This window comes from Artemia sp. Qi Xiang Cuo, chromosome 16 (genome assembly GCF_049724085.1).
Source record: "Artemia sp. Qi Xiang Cuo chromosome 16, ASM4972408v1, whole genome shotgun sequence".
NCBI lineage: Eukaryota > Metazoa > Arthropoda > Branchiopoda > Anostraca > Artemiidae > Artemia > Artemia sp. Qi Xiang Cuo.
In genome coordinates this window covers 19,340,806-19,358,400 of record NC_142809.1, presented here as the reverse complement: position 1 = coordinate 19,358,400, position 17,595 = coordinate 19,340,806, and positions in this window count along the sequence as shown.

Sequence of the window (17,595 nt, the reverse complement as noted above, 5' to 3'; positions counted from 1 at the left end):
ATTTCCCCCCCCCCCCCCCAATATCGATCAACAAAATCTCTATTGGTCGTTAGAACACAAATTTAAGTCAACAAAATCTTGCCAAAACAAATTGTTGATCAACAATCAACAATGTCACCAGAAAAGGCGTATTATTTGGTTACGTTCTGAGGCATTTTCTGCAGTACAAAAGTATGTTTTCGTAGCAATCTGTAATCCCAACCTTGATTTGAGGATTCATTACCGAAAACAAAGAAATTTCAACCTAGATTGAAGAGTATCAATTTTGCTGCAGTCAAATGGAATATCATTTGAATAGTAAAAATGGCACAAATCTCAAAACTATCACAATGTTATTGATATAGCCACTGATCTTTTCCTATATACATTTCAACACTGAAACCATTTTACCCATATATGGAGCATATTTTTAAATATAACAAGTTCTAAAGGTTTTATCATAATCAATAGCGAATTTTTTTTTGTTGCTGGTTTTGCAATGTCTATCGTGAATTTTGTCCTCAACCTCGATTCTTGTTTTACTTATCCAAGTTACTATTCGGATTTTAGAACAAATAATACCATCGAAATTGTCACGGAAAGCACAATTTTACAATTTTTATTGTCAATCAAAAATCCAAATTACTACGGAAAAAGTCTCAAATCAGATTGCAAATTTATAATCTGGATTGTAAAACAAGCAGTTCCACTTACTTTCTAGATCATAAGAATGATGCGTTAAAACATTTGGGGTCGTGCGTTATGATCTAGATCTAGAATCCTACAATCTTGCTTCTTCTTCTTGCTGAAAAGCAAGGTTGTGTTTTTACATGTGTGTTCATAAATTTTATTACTCCTCGGCATGTAATTTATCAATCAAATTAAAAAAAAAAGTTATGTAAACTTTTTTGCTCCACTAGTAATTCTGAATCTTGCTTTGATTCAGCTTGTCAGTGGGAAAGGTCCCTGTACTGAAACGTTAAAACGGGCTTGCCAAGGTAACAGGTTTTGCTATGTTTTCGTGAACTTTTATTAGTGCTGCCATGAATCTTTACTATTTCAGTCATGTAATAAATGTTGGGCATACCTGAATCACTAGTCGTTCAAATAGAACACGTCTGTAAATTTTAGATCTAGATCAACGAAACATTATTTTGGACTGAATCGTGCCCTGAGAGCATTAAAACCCAGAAATTCTTTGTTTCCACAGTAAAAAAAAAAAAAAAAAAAAAGAAAAAGGCTGATTTTCTCCTTAAAAAAGAATGCATGTACATGAACATATCCCTTTTATTGTTTATATTAATTGTTGGTAAAACAGCCTTTAGCACTTGAATGCTATAATGCGTTACCTACCTCAGAACTTCCCCTCATATGTTGCAATGCTCAAAGATTCAAGATTCCCTGAATAAAAACAGCTGTCGTAGTTACGGCTAACACCGCAACTAAATTACACTACCCTTTACACACACACACACACACCACACACACACACACATACACACACACACACACACACACACAAACACACACACACACACACAGACGACACACCCACAGAGACGATAAACACATAGACTACACACACTAAGACAGACGTCACAAACACAGAGACGACAAACAAATAGAGAAGACACACACACAGAGACGAAACAAACACAGAGACAACACAAGCACAAAGACGACACAAACACAGAGATGACACAGACACAGAGACGACACACACACAGAGACGATACACACATAGACTACACACACTAAGACAGACGTCACAAACACAGAGACGACACAAAAATAGAGAAGACACACACACAGAGACGAAAAACACACAGAGACGACAAAAGCACAAAGACGACACAAACACAAAGATGACACACACAGAGAGACGACATACACACAGAGACGACACACACATAGAGACGACAAACGCACAGAGACAAAACACACAAAGAGATGACAAACATATAGAGACGACACACACAAAAAGACGACACACGCACAGAGACGACACACAGTCAGAGACGGCACACATATAGAGACGACACACAACAGAGACGACACACACAGAAACGACAAACAAACAGAGACGACACACATATAGAGACGACACACATACAGGGACGATAAACACAGAGAGACGACACACACACAGAGACAACACACACACAGAGACGACACACACAGAGACGACACTCACACCGAGACAAAACACAAACACAGAGACAACGCACACACAGAGACGACACAAACACAGAGATGACTCACAAAAAGAGACGCCTCACACATAGAGACGACACACGCACAGATACGACATACAAAGAGAAACGACAAACACACACAGATACGATACACATACAGAGACAACACAAACATAGAGAGGAAAAACATGTAGAGATGACACACACACAGAGACGACACACATACCGATACGACACACACACAGAGACGACTAACACACAGAGAAAACACGAACACAGAGACGACACACACATAGAGACAAAAAACACACAGAGACGACACACACAGAGAGACGACACACACAGAGAGACGAAACACACACAGAGACGACACTCACACACAGGAACGATACACACACAGAGACGACACACACACAGAGACGATACACACACAGAGATGACACAGACACGGGGACGATAAACACTCAGAGACAACACCCACACAGAGACGACACACACTCAGTGACGAAACACACAGAGAGACGAGGTACACACAGAAAACTCACACAAACATACGTAAAACGTACGGAGACGACACACACAGAGATACGTAACAAACATAGAGATGACACTCAAAGAGAGACGATACAAACACGGAGACGACACACACACAGAGACAATAAACGTAGGCAGATAATAAACACACAAAGACGACACACACAGAGAGACGATACAACCAGCAATACTACACAAACACAGAACTGACAAACACACAGAGACAACAAACAAACAGAGACAATGAACAAAAGAGACGACAAAAAGAGAGACGTCACACACACAGAGACGACACACACAGAGAGACGAAACACACATAGAGACGACACACACAGAGAGACGACACACACACAGAGACAACACACACACAGAGATGATACAGACACAGAAACGACACACACATATAGACGACACACACAGAGACGACACACACATAGAGATGACACTTGCACAGAGACGATACACAAACAGAGACGACACAAACACACAGATGACACCCACAGAGACGACATACAAACAGAGACGACACACACACAGAGACGACACACACACAGAGACGACACACACACAGAGATGACACACACACAGAGACGACACACACAGAGAGACGTCACAAACATAAAGAAGACACACGCACAGAGACGACATACACACAGAGACGACACAAACTCAGAGACGACACACACACAGAGACGGCACACACATAGAGAAGACACACGAACAGATACTATACACACACAGAGGCGCCTAACACACAGGGAAGACACAAACACAAAGACGGCACACATACACAGACGACACACACACACAGACACCACACACACAGAGACGACGCACACAGAGACGACACTCATACAGAGACGACACACAAACAAAGACGACACACACATACAGACGACAAAAAGACAGAGACGACAAAAACACAGAGACGACACAAACAAAGAGACGACACACACACAGAGACGATACACACACAGAGAGGACACACACACAGAGAAGACACACGACAAACATATAGAGACGACACACAAAAAAAGACGACACACGCACAGAGACGACACAAAGTCAGAGACGGCACACATATAGAGACGACACACAACAGAGACGACACACACAGAAACGACAAACAAACAGAGACGACACACATATAGAGACGACACACATACAGGGACGACAAACACACAGAGACGACACACACACAGAAACAACACAAACAGAGAGACGACACACACATAGAGACGACACTCACACCGAACACAGACAACGCACACACAGAGACAACGCACACACAGAGACGACACAAACACAGAGATGACTCACAAAAAGAGACGCCTCACACATAAAGACGACACACGCACAGATACGACATACAAAGAGAAACGACAAACACACACAGATACGATACACACACAGAGACAAATCAAACATAGAGAGGAAAAACATGTAGAGATGACACACACACAGAGACGACACACATACCGAGACGACACACACACAGAGACGACTAACACACAGATAAAACACGAACACAAAGACGACACACACAAAGAGACGACAAAAAAACAGAGACGACACACACATAGAGACGACACACACATAGAGACGACACACACAGAGACGACACTCACACAGGGACGACAAACACACAGAGACGACACACACACAAAGACGAAACACACACAGAGATGACACAGACACGGGGACGATAAACACTCAGAGACAACACCCACACAGAGACAACACACACACAGAGACGATAAACACACAGAGAGGACACACACAGAGACAACACACACACAGAGACTACACAGACACAGGGACGATATACACACAGAGACGACACACACACAGAGACTACACACACACACAGAGACGACACACACACAGAGAAGACACACACATAGAGACGACAAACGCACACAGACCACACACACACACACAGAGACGACACACACACAGAGACCACACACACAGAGACGACATACACACAGAGACGAAAAACACAATCAGAGACAACACACACACACAGAGACGACACACACACAGAGACGACACACACATATAGACGACAGACACACAGACACGACACAAACACACAAACGACACACACACACAGACGACACACCCACAGAGACGATACACACACAGACTACACACACTAAGACAGACGACACAAACACAGAGACGAAACACACATAGAGAAGAAACACAAAGAGAGACAAAAAACCCACAGAGACGACACAAACACAAAGACGACACAAACACAGAGAAGACACACACAGAGAGACGACATACACACAGAGACGACACACACAGAGACGACAAACAAACAGAAACGACACACATATAGAGATGACACACACACAGGGACGATAAGCACACAGAGATGACACACACACAGAAAGACGACACACACATAGAGACGACACACACACACAGACGACACACACACAGACACGAAACACACACAGAAACGACACAGACACAGAGACGACAAACACAGACATGAGGGGAAACCAACACACACAGACGACACACACACACACAACACACACAGAGCCACGACACATGCAGAGAGACGACAAACAAACACAGAGACGAGACATATACAGATATTACACACACAGAGACGACATACACACAGAGACGACAAACACAATAAGAGACACACACACACACACACACAGACGACGACACACACAGAGACGACACACACATATAGACGACAGACACACAGAGAAGACACAAACACACAGACGACACACACAAAGACGACACACACACACACAGAGACGACACACACACACACAGAGACGACACACACACAGAGAAGAGAAACACATAGACTACACACACTAAGACAGACGTCACAAACACAGAGACGAAACACACATAGAGAAGAAACACACAGAGAGACGAAAAACCCACAGAGACGACACAAACACAAAGACGACACAAACACAGAGATGAAACACACAGAGAGACGACATACACACAGAGACGACACACAAAAAGAGACGACAAACGCACAGAGACTAAACACACAGAGACGACACACACAAAGAGAGGACAAACAAATAGAGACGACACACAAACAAAGACGACACACACACAGAGACAACACACATTCAGAGACGACACACATATAGAGACGACACACAACAGAGACGACACACACAGAGACGACAAACAAACAAAAACGACACACATATAGAGATGACACACACAGGGACGATAAACACACAGAGACGACAAACACATATAGACGACACACACACATAGAAGACACAAACACACAGACGACACACACACAGACGACACACACACACAGAGACGACACACCCACAGAGACGATACACACACAGACTACACACACTAAGACAGACGTCACAAACACAGAGACGAAACACACATGAAGAAGACACACTCACAGAGACGACACACAAACAGAGACAACACAAAAAAAGAAACGATAAAAACACAGAGGCGGCACACGCAGAAAAACGACACACACACAGAAACGACACACATACAGAGACGACACACGCACAGAGACGACACACAAAGAGAAGACACACTCAATGAGACGACACAAAAATAGAGAAGAAAAACAAATAGAGACGACACAAACACAGACACGACACACACACAGAGACGACACTCATATAGAGACGACACACAACAAAAACGACACACACAGAGACGACAAACAAACAGAGACGACACAGATATAGAGACGAAACACACACAGGGACGATAAACACACAGAGACGACACACACACAGAGACAACACACACAGAGAGATGACACACACACAGTGACGACACTCAAACAGAGAAAAAAAACACACACAGAGACGACGCACACACAGAGATGACACAACCACAGAGATAACTCACACAAAGAGACGACTCACACATAGAGACGACACACGCAAAGAGACAACATACACAGAGAAATGACAAACACACACAGATACGATACACACACAGAGACGACACACACATAGAGACGAAAAACATCTAGAGATGACACACACACACAGACGACACACACACCGAGACGACACACACACAGAGACGACTAACACACAGATAAAACACGCACACAAAGACGACACACACATAGAGACGACAAACAAACAGAGACAACACACACACAGAGACGACACACACATAGAGACGAGACACACAGAGACGACGCACACACAGCGACAATAATCACACAGAGACGACACACACACAGAGACGATACACACAAAGAGACGACACACACACAGGGACGATAAACACTCAGAGACGACACACGCACAGAGACAACACACACACAGGGACGACAAACACACAAAGACGACACAGACACAGAGACGACAAACACAAAGAGACGACACACACAAAGCGACGATAAACACACAGAGACAACACACACACAGAGATTAAAAACAAATAGAGAAGAAACACACATAGGGATGAGACACACACATAAACTATACAGACACACAGGTGACACACACAAACACAAACAGAAAACAAAGACAAGGAGACGACAAACACACAGAAACGACAGACGCACAGAGACGACAAAGACACAGAGAAGACACACACATAGAGATGACAAGCACAGAGACGACATACAAACAGAGACGACAAACACAATCAGAGACAACACACACAGAGAGACTACACACACAGAGAGATGAGAAACACACACACACACACACAGAAAAAACACACAAACAGAGACAACACACGGAGAAAGACGAAACACACACAGAGACGACAAAACCCAAAAGGATGACACACGCACAGAGACGACATACACACAGAGACGACACACACACAGAGACGACACACACACAGAGACGGCACACTCATAGAGAAGACAAACGAACAGATACTATACACACACAGAGGTGCCTAACACACAGGGAGGAAACAAACACAAAGACGGCACACATACACAGACGACACACACACAGAGACACTACACACACAGAGACGACACATACAGAGACGACACTCATACAGAGACGACACACAAACAAAGACAACACAAACACACAGACGACAAAAAGACAGAGACGACACAAACACAGAGACGACACACACAAAGAGGTGACAAACAAACAGGGAGGACACAAACACAGAGACGACACAAACACAGAGACGACACACACACAGGTACGACAAACACACTTAGATGACACACACACAGAGACGACACCCACAGACAAGGATAACAAACACACAGAGACGACAAAAACACAGAAACGATATACGTCCACAGACGCCACACACATAGAGATGACAAACACAGAGAGACGACACAAACACAGAGTGGACACACACAGAGAGAGGACACACACACAGAGACGACACACACACAGAGACGACAGACACACAGAGACAACACACACATAGAGACGACACACAAATAGAGACGCCACAAACACAGAGTGGACACACACACAGAGACGACACACACACAGAGACGACATACACAAAGATACGACAAACACACAGAGGCAACACATACATAGAGACGACTTACGCACAGAGACGACACACACATAGAGAAGACAACCACACAGAGAAGACACACAAACAGAGATGATAAACACACAGAGAGAAAACACACACAGAGACGACACAGACACAGATACTAAACAGACACAGAAACGACAAACACACAGAAACGACACAAACACGTAGACGACACATACGCAGAGACGACAGACACACAGAGACGACACACACACACAGACGACGAACACAAAGACACGAAACACACATAGAGACGACGCACGCAAAGAGACGACACACACACAGAGATGACACAAACACAGAGACGTGACACACATATAGACGACACACACACACAGACGACACAAACACAGAGCCGACAAAAACACACAGAAGAAACACGCACACAGAAACGACACAAACACAGAAACAAAACACACAAAGAGACGACATACACATAGAGAAAACACACACAGAAACGACACACTGACTGAGACACACTGAGACGACACACACACTGAAATAACACACATACGGAGACGAAATACACACAGAGGCGACACACACATAAAGACGACACACACACAGAGACAACACAAAGACACATACGACACAAGCAGAGAGACAACACACACAGAGACTACACACACACAGAGACGACACACACAACCAGAGACAACACACACACAGAGACGACACACACACAAAGATGACAAACCCACAGAGATGAAACACACACAGACTACACACACTAAGACAGACGTCACAAACACAGAGACGACACACACAGAGAGACGACATACACAGAGAGACGAAACACAAATAGAGACGACAAACGAACAGAGATTAAACACACAGAGACAAAACACACAAAGAGATGACAAACAGATAGAGACGACACACAAAAAAAGACGATACACACACAGAGACGACACACATAAAGAGACGACACACACCAGAGACGAAACACACAGAGACGACAAACACACAGAGACGACACACACATAGAGACGACACACATACAGGGACGATGAACACACAGAGACTACACACACACAAAGACGTCACACACATAGAGACGGCACACAAACAGAGACGACACCCACACAGAGACAACACAGACACAGAGACGATACACAGAGACGAAACACACACAGAGACGACAGACACACAGAGACGACACACACACCGAGACGACGCACACGCAGAGACGACACACGCACGGAGACAACACACACACAGAGACGACAAACACAAAGAGACAACACACTCATAGAGACGACACACAGACAGAGACAACAAACACACAGAGACGACACACACAGAGATGACAAACACGCAAAGGCGACAGACACAAAGAGACGACACACACACAGATACGACACACAAACAGAAACGACAAACACACACAGATACGATACACACACAGAGACGACACAAACATAGAGAGGAAAAACATGTAGAGACGACACACACACAGACACGATACACAAACAGCGACGACACACACAGATATACGACAAACACACAGATAAGACACACACAAAGACGACACACATACAGAGACGACAGAAACACAGAGACAACACAAACAGAGATCCGACACACACACAGAGACGACACACACAGAGACGACACTCACAGGGACGATAAACACACAGAGATGACACACACACAAAGACGAAACACACAAAGAGATGACACAGACACAGGGACGATAAACACTCAGAGACAACACCCCCACAGAGACAACACACACACAGGGACGATAAACACACAGAGAAGACACACACAGAGACAACACACACACAGAGACGACACACACACAGGGACGAGATAAACACAGAGACGATACACACACAGAGACGACACACACACAGAGACGACACACACACAGGGAAGATAAACACACAGAGACAACACAAACACAGAGACGACACACACAAAGAGACGACACACACACAGAGACGACACACACATAGAGACGACACACACAAGAGACAACACAAACAGAGACGGCACACACACAGAGACGACACACACAGAGAGACGAGTTACACATAGAGACGGCACACACAGAGAGACGACACACACACAGAGACAACACACACACAGAGATGATACACACACAGAAACGACAGAGACATAGAGACGACACACACACAGAGACGACACACAAATAGAGAAGACACAAGCGCAGAGACGATACACACACAGAGACGACACACACACACAGATGACACGCACAGAGACGACATACAAACAGAGACGACACACACAAACAGAGACAACACACACACAGAGACGACACACAAACAGAGACGACACACACAGAGAGACGAAACACACAGAGAGACTACTCAAAAATATAGACGACACACTCAAAGAGACAACACACACACAGAGACAACACAAACTCAGAGACGACACACACACAGAGACGGCACACTCATAGAGAAGACAAACGAACAGATACTATACACACACAGAGGTGCCTAACACACAGGGAGGACACAAACACAAAGACGGCACACATACACAAACGACACACACACAGAGACACCACACACAGAGAGACGACACACACAGAGACGACACTCATACAGAGACGACACACAAACAAAGACAACACACACACACAGACGACAAAAAGACAGAGCCGACAAAAATAGAGAATCGACACAAACAAAGAGACGACACACACAGAGACGACACACACATAGAGACGACAAAGACACCGAGAAGACACAACCATAGAAACAACACAAACACCCAGAAACAAAACACACATAGAGTCGACACACGCAGAGAGACGACACACACACACAGAAACGTCACACATACAGATACAAAACACACAGAGACAACACACACACAAAGACGACAGACACAATCATATACAACACACACACACACACAGACGACACACACACAGAGACGACAAACACTCATAGACGACAAACACACAGACACGACACAAACACAAAAAAGACACACACAAAGACGACACACACACACAGACGACACACCCACAGAGACGATACACACACAGAATACACACACTAAGACAGACGTCACAAACACAGAGACGAAAAACACATAGAGAAGAAACACACATAGAGACGACACAACCACAGAAACGAAGCAAACACAGAGACGACCCAAAAGACATAGACGAAACACACACAGAGACGAAATACACATAGAGATCAAAAACACACAGAGATGACCCACACGCAGAGACGACACACAAAGAGACGACACACACAAAGAGATGACAAACATATAGAGACGACACACAAACAAAGCCGACACACACACAGAGACAACACACATTCAGAGACGACTCACATATAGAGACGACACACAACAGAGACGACACACACAGAGACGACAAACAAACAGAAACGACACACATATAGAGATGACACACACACAGGGACGATAAGCACACAGAGATGACACACACACAGAAAGACGACACACACATAGAGGTGACACACACACAGTGACGACACTCAAACAGAGAAAAAAAACACACACAGAGACGACACACACACAGAGATGACACAACCACAGAGATAACTCACACAAAGAGACGACTCACACATAGAGACGACACACGCAAAGAGACGACACACACAGAGAAATGACAAACACGCACAGATACGATACACACACAGAGACGACACACACATAGAGACGAAAAACATGTAGAGATGACACACACACAGAGACGACAGACACACCGAGACGACACACACACAGAGACGACTAACACACAGAAAAAACACACACACAAAGACGACACACACATAGAGACGACAAACAAACAGAGACAACACACACACAGAGACGACATAAACACAGAGACGACACACACAGAGACGACGCACACACAGCGACAATAAGCACACAGAGACGAAACACACACAGAGACGATACTCACAAAGAGACGACACACACACAGGGACGATAAACACACAGAGACGACACACAATCAGAGACAACACACACACAGGGACGATAAACACACAAAGACGACACACACACAGAGACGACACACACAAAGAGACGACACAGACCAAGGGACGATAAACACACAGAGACGAGACACACACAGAGACGACACACACACAGAGACTACACACACACAGGGACGATACACACACATATACGACACACACACAGAGACAACACGCACACAGAGACGATACACACACAGAGATGACACACAAACAGAGACGACACACACACTGAGACGACACACACACAGAGATGACAAACACATAGAGACGACACACATAGAGATGACACACACAGAGATGACACACACGCAGAGACGACACACACAGAGAGACGACACACACACAGAGACGCCACACACATAGAGACGACACATTCACAGAGACGAAACACACACACAGAGATGACACACACACAAAAACGACACACACAAATATAGACGACACACACACACAGAGACGACACACACATAGAGATGACAAGCACAGAGACGACATACAAACAGAGACGACAAACACAATCAGAGACAACACACACAGAGAGACGACGCACACACAGAGAGATGACACAAACGCACAGAGAAGACACACACACAGATACGTCACAAAAACAGAGATGACAGGAAACAACAGGAGACTCACAAATAAGAACGACACACGCCAAGAGAAAACATACACACATAGACGACACATACACACAAATTGAGGACACACAACCAGAGACGACACACACATAGAGAAGACAAACGAACAGATACTATACGCACACAGAGGTGCCTAACACACAGGGAGGACACAAACACAAAGACGGCACACATACACAGACGACACACACACAGAGACACCACACACACAGAGACGACACATACAGAGACAACACTCATACAGAGACGACACACACACAAAGACAACACAAACACACAGACGACAAAAAGACAGAGACGACAAAAACACAGAGACGACACACACAAAGAGGTGACAAACAAACAGGGAGGACACAAACACAGAGACGACACAAACAAAGAGACGACACACACACAGAGACGACAAACACACAGAGACGACACACACACAGAGACGACGAACAAGGAGGGATGACTCACACAAAAACACAACACAAACATAGAGACGACATACACACAGAGACGACAAAAACACAGAAAAGATATACGTCCACAGACGCCACACACATAGAGATGACACACACATAGAGACGACACACACACAAAGGGGACACACACAGACAGACGACACAAACACAGAGACGAAACGTACACAGAGACGGCACACATATAGAGACGACACAAACATAGAGACAACACACACACAGAGACGACAAATACATAGAGTGGACAAACACATAGAGACGACAGAGGCACAGAGACGACACACACATAGAGAAGACACAGACACAGAGACGACACACACAGAGAGGATACAAACACAGACGACACACACAAAAAGATGACACACACACAGAGACGACACACACACAGAGATAACACACACATAGAGACAAAACACAAACAGAGACGACACAGACACAGATACGAAACATACACAGAAACGACAAACACACAGAGACGACACACACACACACAGAGACGACACAGACACAGAGACGACAGACACACAGAGACGACACACACACACAGACGACGAACACACAGAGACGAAACACACATAGAGACGACGCACGCAAAGAGACGATACACACACAGAGACGACACAAACACAGAGACGTGACACACATATAGACGACACACACACAGAGACGACACAAACACAGATGACACAAACACGGAAACGACACACACGTAGAGAAGACACACACACAGAGACGACAAACACACAGAGACGAAACAAACACAAAGACGATACACTTTCGGAGACGACATACACACAGAGACGATACACACAAAGAGACGAAACACGCACAGAGATGACTAACACAGAGATGACATACAAACAGAGATGACAAAATATAGAGAAGACAAACACACAGAGACGAAACACAGATAGAGACGACACACACACAGAGAAGACACACACAGAGACGACAAACACACAGAGATGACACACGCACACAGACGTCATACACACAGGGACGACAAACACACAGAGGAGACACACACACAGAGACCACACACAAACACAGACGGAACACTAACAGAGAAGACACACACACAGAGCCATCCAACATACAAAGACGACACACACACACGGACGATACCACCACAGAGATGACAAACACAGAGAGACGATACACACACAGAGGCGACACGCAAAGAGAGATGACACACACACATAGTCGACACACAAACAGAGACGACACACACACAGAGACGAAAAACAAACAGAAACAACACACACACACAGACGACACATTCATACAGAAACGACACAAACTAAGAGACGACACACCCACAGAGACGACACACACACATAGACGACACACTCATAGAGATGACAAACGCACACAGACGACACACACAGAAACGACACACACACAGAGACGACAAACACATAGAGACGGCCCACAAACAGAGGCGACACACACACAAAGACGACACAGACAGGGATGATACACACACAGAGACGACACAAACAGAGACACGATACACACACACAGATGACACACACGCAGATATGATAAACACAAAAAGACGAAACACACACAGAGATGACACACACACAGAGACGACACACACAAAGAAACGACACACACAGAGACGATACAGACACAGAGATGACAAACACACGGAGACGACACACACACAGAAGGACAACAAACAGAGACGACTCACAGACAGAGACGACACACACAGAGACGACACACACAAATAGACGACACAAACACATACTTGACAAACACAAACAGACGACACACACACACAGACACGACACACAAACACACAGACGACGCAAACAAAGAGAAGACACACAAACAGAGTAAACACACACACAGAGACAACACACACATAAAGACGACAAACGCAGAGAGACGACACACACAGAGACGACACACAAAGAGACGACACACACATAGACCGGATCACGCACAGAGCCGACACAATCACAGAGATGACGACACACACAGGGACGACACAAACACAGAAACGACACACACACACAAACGACACACACACAGAGACGACAAACCCATAGAGTAGACACACAGAGAAGAAACACACACAGAGAAGACACACACACAGAGACGACACACAAACGTAGACAAAGCAAACACAGAGGCGACACACGCAAATAGAAGTCACAGACACATAAACAAACCGCACATAGAGAGAACAAAAGTACAGAGACGACAAACACAAAGACACAACACACACACACACACACAGACGACACACGGACACAGAGATGACAAACACACAGAGACGACACAAACAGAGAGACGACACATACACAGAGACGACACACACCTAGAGACGAGATACGCACAGAGACGACACAAACACAGAGACGACACACAAACAGAGACGAAACAAACACAGAGACGTCACACACAGAGAGACGACACAGGCATAAAGACGACACACACAGAGAGACGACACAAACACAGAGACGAAACACAAACAGAGACGACAAACAAATAGACACCACACACGCACCGAGATGACACAAACACAGAGATGACACACACATAGAGATGACACACACATAGATACAACACGCCAACAGAGACGACATACACACAGAGAGGACAAACATAAAGAGACGACACACACACATAGACAAAAAACACATAGAGACGACATACACACAGAGACGACACACACACAGAGACGACACACACACAGAGACGACACACACACAGAGATGGCACACACACAGAGACAACACACACAGAGAGACGACACACTTACAGGGACAACACACACACAGACGACACACACATAGAGACTACACACACACAGAGAGACGAACCGCACACAGAGACTACACAAACAGAGAGAAGACACACACACAGAGATGACACACTAAATGATACGACAAAAATAATCAGACGACACAAACATAGAGATGACACACACATAGAGACGACACACGCACTGAGACGAAACACACATAGAGACAACAAAAGCATAGAGACGACTCAAACACAGAGACGAAACACACACAGAGATGACACACACACTAGACGACACACACACACAGACGACACACACACAGAGACGACACACAAACAGAGACGAAACACACGCAGAGACGATACACACACAGAGACATCACACACATAGAGACCACTCACACATAGAGACGACACATGCACAGAGACGTCACACACACAGAAACGACACACACACATAGACGACAAACACAGAAACGAAAAACACATAGAGATGACACATGAACAGAGACGACACACACAGCGAGACGATACTCATATCGAGACGACACAAACACAGAGACGACAAACACACATAGACGACACACACAGAGAGACGACACACGCACAGAGACAATTTTGTATGTTAGCTGCCTTCCAATCACTTTCGACTATTAAAAAGGGCACTAGCTATTCCAAATTCCAATCGAATGAGCCCTCTTCGAAGTTTCTACGACAACTCCTTCGATACAAACTGGCCTGGTATGGAAAAAAAATAATAATTTGTGCCAACATTGTTCTTTACTTAGGCAGCGCAATTGCGTTGCCTATGATAACATCTTGAATTGTCTAATGCTCTTTTACCTACCTCTTTTCATCCGAAAAATCAGAAAGAAAAATGAACAGAATTTTAAAGTGGAAGGTAGAATTTTGTTTCAAGAAAAATTTCTTCTTCTCCTTCCTACGAACCGATATACATGGCGAGCCCAAGATGACAGTATTTATCTTTAAGAAACAGATTAGCCGTTGAAGCCCGGAGGTCGATATCGATAAGCAAAAAAGAGAGAGAAAAAAAAACGGCGGCGTATTAGTGACGCCGCCGCCGATAGAATCAGCGGCGGCGTCAGCGCGCTGATGCAAGCTCAGTGGCACGCCGCCGTTTTTTTCGGCGGCGCGCCGCCGACTTTTCGGCACGGCTGCGGGGTCTATTAGTATTAATAAAATGATTGATTGAACTTGTGCTGTAAAAAAAAATAACATTCAGTAAAAGATTAACGTACTAAAATAGCTTTACTAACTACCAGGAAACACTAATAAATGTAAAACATCACCATTTTCGAAAACCTTGGATGTTCAAGATTAAGCCAAGACTATCGAAAATGTCAAAAATCTCTTTTAGAAACTACAAAGACTAAAAAAATTTTCTATTTAAATTTCTGGATCCCAGAGAATACGAAAGAAAATTTTAGCGTTTTACTTTTAGTTTTTCAGA